General features: G+C 43.5%; 12 non-coding genes across 12 annotated transcripts; all 12 read left to right on the top strand.

Moving 5' to 3' along the window:
- The first annotated feature begins 198 nt into the window (after positions 1-198).
- Positions 199-272, top strand: TRNAT-CGU (transfer RNA threonine (anticodon CGU)). Its single transcript has one exon. It is a non-coding gene; the product is annotated as a tRNA-Thr (tRNA).
- A 439-nt stretch (positions 273-711) lies between these two features.
- Positions 712-785, top strand: TRNAT-UGU (transfer RNA threonine (anticodon UGU)). The gene has a single exon. It is a non-coding gene; the product is annotated as a tRNA-Thr (tRNA).
- A 438-nt stretch (positions 786-1,223) lies between these two features.
- TRNAT-UGU (transfer RNA threonine (anticodon UGU)) lies at positions 1,224-1,297 on the top strand. The gene has a single exon. It is a non-coding gene; the product is annotated as a tRNA-Thr (tRNA).
- A 952-nt stretch (positions 1,298-2,249) lies between these two features.
- On the top strand, positions 2,250-2,323 carry TRNAT-UGU (transfer RNA threonine (anticodon UGU)). Its single transcript has one exon. It is a non-coding gene; the product is annotated as a tRNA-Thr (tRNA).
- A 438-nt stretch (positions 2,324-2,761) lies between these two features.
- On the top strand, positions 2,762-2,835 carry TRNAT-AGU (transfer RNA threonine (anticodon AGU)). The gene has a single exon. It is a non-coding gene; the product is annotated as a tRNA-Thr (tRNA).
- Positions 2,836-3,272: 437 nt separating this feature from the next.
- On the top strand, positions 3,273-3,346 carry TRNAT-AGU (transfer RNA threonine (anticodon AGU)). Its single transcript has one exon. It is a non-coding gene; the product is annotated as a tRNA-Thr (tRNA).
- Positions 3,347-3,580: 234 nt separating this feature from the next.
- TRNAT-CGU (transfer RNA threonine (anticodon CGU)) lies at positions 3,581-3,654 on the top strand. Its single transcript has one exon. It is a non-coding gene; the product is annotated as a tRNA-Thr (tRNA).
- Positions 3,655-4,606: 952 nt separating this feature from the next.
- Positions 4,607-4,680, top strand: TRNAT-AGU (transfer RNA threonine (anticodon AGU)). Its single transcript has one exon. It is a non-coding gene; the product is annotated as a tRNA-Thr (tRNA).
- A 438-nt stretch (positions 4,681-5,118) lies between these two features.
- Positions 5,119-5,192, top strand: TRNAT-UGU (transfer RNA threonine (anticodon UGU)). Its single transcript has one exon. It is a non-coding gene; the product is annotated as a tRNA-Thr (tRNA).
- Positions 5,193-5,630: 438 nt separating this feature from the next.
- TRNAT-UGU (transfer RNA threonine (anticodon UGU)) lies at positions 5,631-5,704 on the top strand. Its single transcript has one exon. It is a non-coding gene; the product is annotated as a tRNA-Thr (tRNA).
- Positions 5,705-7,097: 1,393 nt separating this feature from the next.
- TRNAT-AGU (transfer RNA threonine (anticodon AGU)) lies at positions 7,098-7,171 on the top strand. The gene has a single exon. It is a non-coding gene; the product is annotated as a tRNA-Thr (tRNA).
- Positions 7,172-8,115: 944 nt separating this feature from the next.
- On the top strand, positions 8,116-8,189 carry TRNAT-AGU (transfer RNA threonine (anticodon AGU)). Its single transcript has one exon. It is a non-coding gene; the product is annotated as a tRNA-Thr (tRNA).
- The last annotated feature ends 4,984 nt before the right edge of the window (positions 8,190-13,173 follow it).

Raw genomic sequence — 13,173 nt, 5'->3', positions numbered from 1 at the left:
CTATGAAGTCCGGGTACAGTCTAATTCTTAAAGAATTTAAAGGCTTAAACAATCATGACCATCTAGATGTCAGTAATTTTGTTCCCATTGCTAGTTTGAATCATTACAGCTATAGTAAGATTTGCTCCTCTCTAACATGTCGGTCAAATGCTGTAGAGCAGGGTACTCCATGGCTCTGGAAAAACACACCAACATCAAGGTGCTGTGGCTTAGTTGGTTAAAGGGCCTGTTTCGTAAACAGGAGATCCTGAGTTCAAATCTCAGCAGTGCCTGACTTTTAGAACATCCACTGTTTAATTTGTGCCTAGTCTATGAACTCCGGGTTCAGTCTAATTCTTAAAGAAGTTAAAGGTTTAAACAATCATGACCATCTACATCCCAGTTGGTTTTTACTCATTGTCTATAACCCCGTGCTGGTTAAACACACTAATTCTCTTGTTTATACTGAGCCTAACATCTGAGTTTTTGGTAGGTGTTTGTGGCATTTGTGAATTATCTTATCCTGTGATTCTTAATTCATGACATCCCACTTCTCATGTGAGTTTCTTTTCAATTTAATAGTTTCAGCTAAAAAGACTGCAAAACAGCCCAATTTTCCATTGCTAGTTCAAATCATTACTGCTATAGTAAGATTTGTTCTTCTCTAACAAATTACTAAATGTTGAAGAGCAGTGTAGACCATGGTTTTGGAAAAACCAAAACAGCCACTAAGGCATTGTGGCTTAGATGGTTAAAGCGCCTGTCTTGTAAACAGGAGATCCTGAGTTCGACTCTCAGCAGTGCCTAACTTTTAGAGCACCCACTCTTCAATTTGTGCCTAGACTATGAAGTCTGGGTCCAGTCTAACTCTAAAAGAAGTTAAAGGCTTAAAGAATCAAGACCATCTAGATGTCAGTAGGTTTTTACTCATGGTCTATAATCCCGTGCTGGTTAAACCCACTAATTCTCTTCTTTATACTGAGTCTAACAACTGAGTTCTTGGTAGGTGTTTGTGGCATATCTGAATCATCTTATCCTGTGATTCTTAATTCATGACAACCCACTTCGAATGTGAGTTTCTTTTAAATGTAATAGTTTCAGCTAAAAATAATACAAAACAGTCCAATTTTCCATTGCTAGTTCAAATCATTACTGCCATAGTAAGATTTGCTCCTTTCTAACATATCGGTCAAATGTTGAAGAGCAGGATACTCCATGGTTTTAGAAAAAAAAGCAGGTGTCAAGGCGCTGTGGCTTAGATGGTTAAAGCGCCTGTCTTGTAAACAGGAGATCCTGAGTTCGACTCTCAGCAATGCTTAAGTTTTAGCGCATCCACTGTTGAATTTGTGCCTAGTCTATGAAGACCGCGTCCAGTTTAATTCTAAAAGAAGTTAAAGGCTTCAAGAATCATGACCATCTAGATCTCAATCGATATTTTCTCATCGTCTATAATCCCGTGCTGGTTAAACACACTAATTCTCTTGTTTATACTGAGCCTAACATCTGAGTTCTTGGTAGGTGTTTGTGACATTTGTGAATTATCTTATCCTGTGATTCTTAATTCATGACATCCCACTTCTCATGTGAGTTTCTTTTAAATGTAATAGTTCCAGCTAAAAAGACTGCAAAACAGCCCAATTTTCCATTGCTAGTTCAAATCATTACTGCTATAGTAAGATTTGTTCTTCTCTGACAAATTGGTCAGATGTTGAAGAGCAGGGTAGACCATGGTTTTGAAAACCAGAGCTTCAAACAAGTCGATGTGGCTTAGATGGTTAAAGCACCTGTCTTGTAAACAGGAGATCCTGAGTTCGACTCCCAGCAGTGCCTAATTTTTAGCGCATCCACTGTTGAATTTGTGCCTAGTCTATGAAGACCGCGTCCAGTCTAATTCTAAAAGAAGTTAAAGGCTTCAAGAATCATGACCATCTAGATCTCAATCGATATTTTCTCATCGTCTATAATCCCGTGCTGGTTAAACACACTAATTCTCTTGTTTATACTGAGCCTAACATCTGAGTTTTTGGTAGGTGTTTGTGGCATTTGTGAATTATCTTATCCTGTGATTCTAAATTCATGACATCCCACTTCTCATGTGAGTTTCTTTTAAATTTAATAGTTTCAGCTAAAAAGACTGCAAAACAGCCCAATTTTCCATTGCTAGTTCAAATCATTACTGCTATAGTAAGATTTGTTCTTCTTTAACAAATTACTCAAATGTTGAAGAGCAGTGTAGACCATGGTTTTGAAAAAACCAAAACAGCCACTAAGGCATTGTGGCTTAGATGGTTAAAGCGCCTGTCTTGTAAACAGGAGATCCTGAGTTCGACTCTCAGCAGTGCCTATCTTTTAGAGCACCCACTCTTCAATTTGTGCCTAGACTGTGAAGTCTGGGTCCAGTCTAATTCTAAAAGAAGTTAAAGGCTTAAAGAATCAAGACCATCTAGATGTCAGTAGGTTTTTACTCATGGTCTATAATCCCGTGCTGGTTAAACCCACTAATTCTCTTGTTTATACTGAGCCTAACAACTGAGTTCTTGGTAGGTGTTTGTGGCATATCTGAATCATCTTATCCTGTGATTCTTAATTCATGACAACCCACTTCGAATGTGAGTTTCTTTTAAATGTAATAGTTTCAGCTAAAAATAATACAAAACAGTCCAATTTTCCATTGCTAGTTCAAATCATTACTGCCATAGTAAGATTTGCTCCTTTCTAACATATCGGTGAAATGTTGAAGAGCAGGATACTCCATGGTTTTAGAAGAAAAAGCAGGTGTCAAGGCGCTGTGGCTTAGCTGGTTAAAGCACCTGTCTAGTAAACAGGAGATCCTGAGTTCGACTCTCAGCAGTGCCTAAGTTTTAGCGCATCCACTGTTGAATTTGTGCCTAGTCTATGAAGACCGCGTCCAGTCTAATTCTAAAAGAAGTTAAAGGCTTCAAGAATCATGACCATCTAGATCTCAATCGATATTTTCTCATCGTCTATAATCCCGTGCTGGTTAAACACACTAATTCTCTTGTTTATACTGAGCCTAACATCTGAGTTCTTGGTAGGTGTTTGTGGCATATCTGAATTATATTATCCTGTGATTCTTAATTGATGACATCCCACTAAGAATGTGAGTTTCTTTTAAATGTAAAAGTTTCAGCTAAAAATACAACAAAACAGCCCAATTTTCCATTGCTAGTTCAAATCATTACTGCTATAGTAAGATTTGCTCCTCTCTAACATATCGTCAAATGTTGAAGAACAGGGTAGTCCATGGCTTTGCAAACTCTCGCAGCCTTTGAGGCGCTGTGGCTTAGTTGGTTAAAGTGCCTGTCTAGTAAATAGGAGACCCTGAGTTTGACTCTCAGCAGTGCCTGCATTTTAGAGCATCCACTGTTTAATTTGTGCCTAGTCTATGAAGTCCAGGTACAGTCTAATTCTTAAAGAAGTTAAAGGCTTAAACAATCATGACCATCTAGATGTCAGTAATTTTGTTCCCATTGCTAGTTTGAATCATTACTGCTATAGTAAGATTTGCTCCTCTCTAACATGTTGGTCAAATGTTGTAGAGCAGGCTACTCCATGGCTCGGAAAAACACACCAACATCAAGGCCCTGTGGCTTAGTTGGTTAAAGCGCCTGTTTCGTAAACAGGAGATCCTGAGTTCAAATCTCAGCAGTGCCTGACTTTTAGAACATCCACTGTTTAATTTGTGCCTAGTCTATGAACTCCGGGTTCAGTCTAATTCTTAAAGAAGTTAAAGGTTTAAACAATCATGACCATCTACATCCCAGTTGGTTTTTACTCATTGTCTATAACCCCGTGCTGGTTAAACACACAAATTCTCTTGTTTATACTGAGCCTAACATCTGAGTTTTTGGTAGGTGTTTGTGGCATTTGTGAGTTATCTTATCCTGTGATTCTTAATTCATGACATCCCACTTCTCATGTGAGTTTCTTTTCAATTTAATAGTTTCAGCTAAAAAGACTGCAAAACAGCCCAATTTTCCATTGCTAGTTCAAATCATTACTGCTATAGTAAGATTTGTTCTTCTCTAACAAATTACTCAAATGTTGAAGAGCAGTGTAGACCATGGTTTTGGAAAAACCAAAATCGCCACTAAGGCATTGTGGCTTAGATGGTTAAAGCGCCTGTCTTTTAAACAGGAGATCCTCAGTTTGACTCTCAGCAGTGCCTAACTTTTAGAGCACCCACTCTTCAATTTGTGCCTAGACTATGAAGTCTGGGTCCAGTCTAATTCTAAAAGAAGTTAAAGGCTTAAAGAATCAAGACCATCTAGATGTCAGTAGGCTTTTACTCATGGTCTATAATCCCGTGCTGGTTAAACCCACTAATTCTCTTCTTTATACTGAGTCTAACAACTGAGTTCTTGGTAGGTGTTTGTGGCATATCTGAATCATCTTATCCTGTGATTCTTAATTCATGACAACCCACTTCGAATGTGAGTTTCTTTTAAATTTAATAGTTTCAGCTAAAAATAATACAAAACAGTCCAATTTTTCATTGCTAGTTCAAATCATTACTGCCATAGTAAGATTTGCTCCTTTCTAACATATCGGTCAAATGTTGAAGAGCAGGATACTCCATGGTTTTAGAAGAAAAAGCAGGTGTCAAGGTGCTGTGGCTTAGATGGTTAAAGCGCCTGTCTAGTAAACAGGAGATCCTGAGTTCAACTCTCAGCAGTGCCTAAGTTTTAGCGCATCCACTGTTGAATTTGTGCCTAGTCTATGAAGACCGCGTCCAGTCTAATTCTAAAAGAAGTTAAAGGCTTCAAGAATCATGACCATCTAGATCTCAATCGATATTTTCTCATCGTCTATAATCCCGTGCTGGTTAAACACACTAATTCTCTTGTTTATACTGAGCCTAACATCTGAGTTTTTGGTAGGTGTTTGTGGCATTTGTGAATTATCTTATCCTGTGATTCTTAATTCATGACATCCCACTTCTCATGTGAGTTTCTTTTCAATTTAATAGTTTCAGCTAAAAAGACTGCAAAACAGCCCAATTTTCCATTGCTAGTTCAAATCATTACTGCTATAGTAAGATTTGTTCTTCTCTAACAAATTACTCAAATGTTGAAGAGCAGTGTAGACCATGGTTTTGAAAACCAAAACAGCCACCAAGGCATTGTGGCTTAGATTTTTAAAGCGCCTGTCTTGTAAACAGGAGATCCTGAGTTCAACTCTCAGCAATGCCTAGCTTTTAGAGCACCCACTCTTCAATTTGTGCCTAGACTATGAAGTCTGGGTCCAGTCTAATTCTAAAAGAAGTAAAAGGCTTAAAGAATCAAGACCATCTAGATGTCAGTAGGTTTTTACTCATGGTCTATAATCCCGTGCTGGTTAAACACACTAATTCTCTTGTTTATACTGAGCCTAACAACTGAGTTCCTGGTAGGTGTTTGTGGCATATCTGAATCATCTTATCCTGTGATTCTTAATTCATGACAACCCACTTCGAATGTGAGTTTCTTTTAAATGTAATAGTTTCAGCTAAAAATAATACAAAACAGGCCAATTTTCCATTGCTAGTTCAAATCATTACTGCCATAGTAAGATTTGTTCTTCTCTAACAAATTACTCAAATGTTGAAGAGCAGTGTAGACCATGGTTTTGAAAACCAAAACAGCCACCAAGGCATTGTGGCTTAGGTGGTTAAAGCGCCTGTCTTGTAAACAGGAGATCCTGAGTTCAACTCTCAGCAGTGCCTAGCTTTTAGAGCACCTACTCTTCAATTTGTGCCTAGACTATGAAGTCTGGGTCCAGTCTAATTCTAAAAGAAGTTAAAGGCTTAAAGAATCAAGACCATCTAGATGTCAGAAGGTTTCTACTCATGGTCTATAATCCCGTGCTGGTTAAACACACTAATTCTCTTGTTTATACTGAGCCTAACAACTGAGTTCTTGGTAGGTGTTTTAAATGTAATAGTTTCAGCTAAAAATAATACAAAACAGCCCAATTTTCCATTGCTAGTACAAATCATTACTGCCATAGTAAGATTTGCTCCTTTCTAACATATCGGTCAAATGTTGAAGAGCAGGATACTCCATGGTTTTAGAACAACAAGCAGGTGTCAAGGCGCTGTGGCTTATATGGTTAAAGTCCCTGTTTAGTAAACAGAAGATCCTGAGTTCGATTCTCAGCAGTGCCTAAGTTTTAGCGCATCCACTGTTGAATTTGTGCCTAGTCTATGAAGACCGCGTCCAGTCTAATTCTAAAAGAAGTTAAAGGCTTCAAGAATCATGACCATCTAGATCTCAATCGATATTTTCTCATCGTCTATAATCCCGTGCTGGTTAAACACACTAATTCTCTTGTTTATACTGAGCCTAACATCTGAGTTTTTGGTAGGTGTTTGTGGCATTTGTGAATTATCTTATCCTGTGATTCTTAATTCATGACATCCCACTTCTCATGTGAGTTTCTTTTCAATTTAATAGTTTCAGCTAAAAAGACTGCAAAACAGCCCAATTTTCCATTGCTAGTTCAAATCATTACTGCTATAGTAAGATTTGTTCTTCTCTAACAAATTACTCAAATGTCGAAGAGCAGTGTAGACCATGGTTTTGAAAAAACCAAAACAGCCACTAAGGCATTGTGGCTTAGATGGTTAAAGCGCCTATCTTGTAAACAGGAGATCCTGAGTTCAACTCTTAGCAGTGCCTAGCTTTTAGAGCACCCACTCTTCAATTTGTGCCTAGACTATGAAGTCTGGGTCCAGTCTAATTCTAAAAGAAGTTAAAGGCTTAAAGAATCAAGACCATCTAGATGTCAGTAGGTTTTTACTCATGGTCTATAATCCCGTGCTGGTTAAACACACTAATTCTCTTGTTTATACTGAGCCTAACAACTGAGTTCTTGGTAGGTGTTTGTGGCATATCTGAATCATCTTATCCTGTGATTCTTAATTCATGACAACCCACTTCGAATGTGAGTTTCTTTTAAATGTAATAGTTTCAGCTAAAAATAATACAAAACAGCCCAATTTTCCATTGCTAGTTCAAATCATTACTGCCATAGTAAGATTTGCTCCTTTCTAACATATCGGTCAAATGTTGAAGAGCAGGATACTCCATGGTTTTAGAACAAATAGCAGGTGTCCAGGCGCTGTGGCTTGGATGGTTAAAGCGCCTGTCTAGTAAACAGGACATCCTGAGTTCAACTCTCAGCAGTGCCTTAGTTTTAGCGCATCCACTGTTGAATTTGTGCCTAGTCTATGAAGTCCAGTCTAATTCTAAAAGAAGTTAAAGCCTTCAAGAATCATGACCATCTAGATCTCAATCGATATTTTCTCATCGTCTACAATCCCGTGCTGGTTAAACACACTAATTCTCTTGTTTATACTGAGCCTAACATCTAAGTTTTTGGTAGGTGTTTGTGGCATTTGTGAATTATCTTATCCTGTGATTCTTAATTCATGACATCCCACTTCTCATGTGAGTTTCTTTTCAATTTAATAGTTTCAGCTAAAAAGACTGCAAAACAGCCCAATTTCCCATTGCTAGTTCAAATCATTACTGCTATAGTAAGATTTGTTCTTCTCTAACAAATTACTCAAATGTTGAAGAGCAGTGTAGACCATGGTTTTGAAAACCAAAACAGCCACCGAGGCATTGTGGCTTCGATGGTTAAAGCGCCTGTCTTGTAAACAGGAGATCCTGAGTTCAACTCTCAGCAATACCTAGCTTTTAGAGCACCCACTCTTCAATTTGTGCCTAGACTATGATGTCTGGCTCCAGTCTAATTCTAAAAGAAGTAAAAGACTTAAAGAATAAAGACCATCTAGATGTCAGTAGGTTTTTACTCATGGTCTATAATCCCGTGCTGGTTAAACACACTAATTCTCTTGTTCATACTGAGCCTAACAACTGAGTTCCTGGTAGGTGTTTGTGGCATATCTGAATCATCTTATCCTGTGATTCTTAATTCATGACATCCCACTTCTCATGTGAGTTTCTTTTCAATTTAATAGTTTCAGCTAAAAATAATACAAAACAGGCCAATTTTCCATTGCTAATTCAAATCATTACTGCCATAGTAAGATTTGCTCCTGTCTAACATATCGGTCAAATGTTGAAGAGCAGGATACTCCATGGTTTTAAAACAAACTGCAGGTGTCAAGGCGCTGTGGCTTAGATGGTTACAGCGCCTGTCTAGTAAACAGGAGATCCTGAGTTCAACTCTCAGCAGTGCCTATGTTTTAAGGGTAAATCAGAATTTTATTGTAATTTTCCAAATAATGCAGGGAAGGGGTACAGAAAGGAAAAAGGGGAAGGGGGAGGGAAAAAGAATCCATATAGGCAATACACAGTGCGCCAACGCGCTACAAAAAAAAAAAGGCAATAACAGAATACATGGACATATCACGCTCAAGAAAACACGGAGTGCCCATACTGCAAAGGAACCACAGTCCGGAAACACAATGCGGAAGAACCATCCCGTGCTCCTAGCTGGACATAGCAAATACATGGGGATCATGAACATTTGCGGAGAACATACGAGAATGCAGAGTGAACAGCTCGACACGCAAACAGAATGTTTGGCAGAGCACTAATCATGGGATACCACAGAATCCCACTACCAGAATTGGCCCCACGCCGGAGTGGAACCAGGAAAGCACTACTAATATAGAGCTCATACGAAAGAGAGTGTATGCAACATATGATACCAATGGAAAGTATCCCAATATACGCCAGCCATCAAGCCAGGAATGGTAAGGCACTGAGAGGTGGGAAAGGCCATGCTGTGACATTTAAATGTAGTAGCGTAGGTGTAATGTCAGGATAAATTGGAAGCGCATAGCGAGCCCTACCAACAGGCAACGCAAGAGCTCTCGGAAGAGCCGGACCCCAAGGGGTCACATGCTAGAGGGAGGCGCAGAGCAGACCAGAAGGAAAAGGCAACGAGGGAAAAGAGAAAGGGTAGAGAGGAACCGGAAGGGAGGGGCCAAAGGAGGGAGGGACAGGGCGTAGGCGGGGAGAGGAAACTGAGAGGACCAGAAAGGAAGGGAAGAGTAGAAGAGGAAAAAAGAAAGGGAAAAGAAAAAAAAAAAAACTACAACGCAAGGACAAAGAAAGACAGAAGAAGAAAGAGGAGAAAAGAAGACAGCAAAGACGTACAGTACATAAATCACTCCAACAAGGGACGAATAACAGGGTCACTCACGAAAGACAGCCAATAGAACCACGTGGCCTGATACCGTTCCATGCTCCCAGAAGCAAGATAATGAAGTTCATCCAGGGCCCGGATCCGCTCCACCCTGAGCACCCACTCAGCGAACGTGGGGGGGGCAGGACAGCCCCAGCGTAAAGGGATTAAAGCCTTAGCAGCCACCAACAAATGGCAAAGTACCGATTTCCGAAAGCACTTGACGGATTGGGGCATATGGAAAAGAAGGAAGCACTCCGGAGTAAGAGGGGGAACCGAGTCCGTGAAGCGGTGAAGCGTGGAATGGATAGCAGTCCAGAAAGGGACAATACTCGGACACTCCCACCAGATGTGGAGGAGGGAACCCGGGGTGGCGTTACACCGCCAACAACGGTTAGGAACATCGGGGCGGTAGGTAGAGAGTAGTGCAGGAGGACGATACCAGAGGGCCAGCAACTTATATGACATCTCCTGATCTCTGGCACTCCAGGAACAACGGTAATTGAGAATACATATCCTCTCCCACTGGGGCCGCGTGAAGGTGAGTCGCAGCTCTGACTCCCAGCGACCCATAAACGCCGGTGGCACGGGGTTAAAAGCGTCGAGGAGAAGGCCGTACAGACGGGAGACACCATGAGCCAATAAGGAGGGCGCCACACAGAGATCCTCAAACACAGTGAGGGCACGAGAAAGATTGTGTTGTCGGGGTAGAGAGCAACAGAAACTGCGAAGTTGCGCATACTTAAAAACATCGGAAAAAGAGGGAGGTGAAGAAGGGGAGAGCTGGCTCAGGGGCTTAAGGCCCGCAGGCGACCAATAAGAGCGGATACTGCCAGTCCGGTCAGAGGGAAGGGCAGGGAAAAGGAACTGCCCCTGGCCGGGTGGGAAATCGGGGTTGTCCCTGACAGCGGTCAGAGGGGAGGGGATAGTGGAAAGTCGGGTGTGCCGGAGCACGGAATGCCAGACGTCCAACGTGGCCCGTATAAATGGGTGAGGCGTGGCCAGAGACCGGGCCGCCGGAATCGACAACCAGGGCAGCACACCAGCAGGGGATCCCAAGAGGCCAGACTCAACAGCCACCCACTGCTTATGACTAGGGCCATGGGCCCACTCCACGATCCGGAGAAGGTGACATGCCCTGTAGTAAGAGCGAGGGCAAGGCAGCGCCAGGCCCCCCTGTGTTTTGGGCAAAATCAATCAAAGTGGAGAAACGGACACGGGGGGCCCGAGATCCCCAAACGAACCGCAAAAGAGTCTGTCGCAAGGACACAAAGAACGACGAGGGAAGAGAGATAGGGAGGGTCTGAAAAAGGTATAGTATACGAGGCATGATAGACATTTTAATAACATTGATGCGGCCCACCCAGGAAATCATCAGACATCTCCACCGTAGCAAATCTGCCTGCACCCCAGCAAGGAGAGGCAGGAAGTTATAGCGAAAAAGCTGGGAGAAGTCAGGGGAGAGCCATGTTCCCAGGTACTTAATTCTATCAGCACTCCATCGGAAAGAGAAGCATGGCGAGATGGAGCGAACTTCAGAACAAGGCAAGGTAACGTTAAGAATTTCGGATTTGGAAGGGTTGATCTTAAAATTTGAAAGAGCACCGTAAAGCGATAGTTCGCGCATGATGATAGGGAGAGACAGCCGCGGTTGAGAGATGGTGAAGAGGAGGTCGTCTGCGTACGCTAAAACCTTATGGTGCGTGCCCCCCACGGATAGACCGCTGATGTCCGGGTTACCCCTGATAGATTGCAACAAGGGTTCCAAGGATAAAACAAATAAAAGGGGGGATAGCGGACAGCCCTGGCGCGTGCCGTTTCTAATACTGAAAGGGGCAGAGGAGATACCATTGACGCGGACACGCGCCGCTGGAGTGGAGTAAAGAGCGCGGATCCAAGTGAGCAGCCCGGGGCCAAAGCCCATGTGCGTTAGAGAGGCAAACAGAAAGGACCAATCAACTCTGTCAAAGGCCTTCTCTGTGTCGGTAGACAGCAAGACCACTGGGACACGTGCATGTTTAGCAAAATGCATCAGAGAAAGAGCCCTAATAGTGCTGTCTCGCGCTTCCCGACCAGAAACGAAGCCGGTTTGATCCGGGTGGACCAGAGAGGGCAGGAAAGGTTTAATCCGATTGGCGAGAACCTTGGCAAACAACTTGAGATCAGAGTTGAGCAAAGAGATAGGGCGGTAGCTGCCATAGTGATCCGGATCCTTGCCCTCTTTGGGAATGAGGGTGATCGAGGCCAGCAACGTATGATCATGAATGCGGTCACCCGCGAGGATGGAATTGAAGGCGGCTACAAAATGGGGGCCGAGGAGATCCTTGAATGTGGAATAATACCGCAGCGGGAGTCCATCCGGGCCAGGGCATTTACCAGGGGGTGAGGACTTAAGGGCCAGCAAAAGTTCAGGGAGCGTGATCGGGGAATCAAGGGAGGCAGCCGCCTCTGCAGTGAGCTTGCGGCTGATAGTCCGCTCCAAGTAACGCCGGACCTCGTCCGACTCCACACGGGGCGCCGAAGGCGACCCCCCCCGCGCACATTATACAGCTTCTCGTAATACGTCTTGAAACAGGCAGCGATGTCCGAGGGAAGCGAACGGAGCTGGCCGTCAGAGGATTGGATTCTCGAGAGATACACCGACTTGCGAGACGCCCTCAGAGCCCTAGCAAGGTATTTGCCCGGTTTATTCCCATGTTCATAAAACAGAGCTCTAGAGCGGGCAAAGGATCTTTGCATCCGCTCGTTAAGAATAGAGGCTAATTCACCCCGCAGAGCAAGCAAGCGCTGCAAGTCAGCTCCCAAACCAGAAGACTTATGAACCCGTTCCGCCTCCGCAATCTCACCATAGAGCTCATCAACCCTGGCCGCTGCCAAACGTTTACGACGAGAACAGACACTGACAAAGTGACCCCTGATCACGCACTTATGCGCCTCCCAGACCGTCAACAACGGGGTCTCAGGGATCGAGTTCTCCTCAAAATACCGACGGAGGACCTCCAGAGCCTCCGCACCGACAGCGGTATCAGAGAGAATCGCCTCATTGAGGCGCCAGGAACGCTCCAGGGGGCGGGCCAATGGGGAGAGCAAGGAAAGCAGGACTGGGGCGTGATCAGACCAAGTAGTGACCCCAATAGTGGAGCTACGCAAGAGAGAAGCATGGTGGCAGGGAAGAAAGAAATAGTCAATTCGAGAGTAGGAGTGATGAGACATAGAGTAGAAGGTGTAATCCCGGTCGGAAGGATGCAAGGCTCTCCAACAATCCAATAGCCGGTGTTCTAAGAGGATAGCTGAAATCTTACGAAGAACGTGACGAGGAGTCCCGGACGTGCCAGAAGAAGTATCCAGGGCGGGATGTAAAGACACATTGAAATCACCCCCAAGCACAAGGATCCCCTCCTGGAAGCCCTCCAACTCCCGAAAGACACGGCGCAGAACAACAGGCTGACCTCTGTTGGGAAGGTAGACATTGGCAAACGTATAAGTTTGCTGCAGAATCCTCCCCTTCACCAACAAGAATCTCCCCCCGGGATCTTCCCGAGTATCAAGCAAATGAAATGGAAGCCGATTAGAGAAAAGCATCGCCACACCCTTGGACTTAGCAGAAGGGTTATCGCTGAAAAACCCAGCGGGAAAGAATCGAGAAAGTAGCCTGGGGGCCTTGGACTTCAAGAAGTGTGTCTCCTGCACGAAAGCAACATCAATTCTCCCACGCTTGACATCACGTAAAAGAGAGGAACGTTTTTCTGGAGTATTCAGTCCACGTGCATTAATAGAGAGCAGATTCATACCAGCAGTCATTGCGGACATCACACAGAGACAGAGAGGGACACGAACAACAACCGCTACAACAACAACAACCAAGACAACAAAGGAAAGGAAGAGAGAGGAAAAAAAAAAAAAAAAAAAAAGGGGGAAAGGAAAGAGGAGGGGAAACACAGAGCAAAGGAGGGAGAAGAGGGGCGGGAGAGGCAAGGAGGTGAAGGAAAAGGAAAGGGCAAGGAGAGGGGAAAGAAAGGAGAAAGACACCAA

This window comes from Spea bombifrons, chromosome 2 (genome assembly GCF_027358695.1).
Source record: "Spea bombifrons isolate aSpeBom1 chromosome 2, aSpeBom1.2.pri, whole genome shotgun sequence".
Classification (NCBI taxonomy): Eukaryota; Metazoa; Chordata; class Amphibia; order Anura; family Pelobatidae; genus Spea; species Spea bombifrons.
This window is presented reverse-complemented; position numbering and strand designations above follow the sequence as displayed.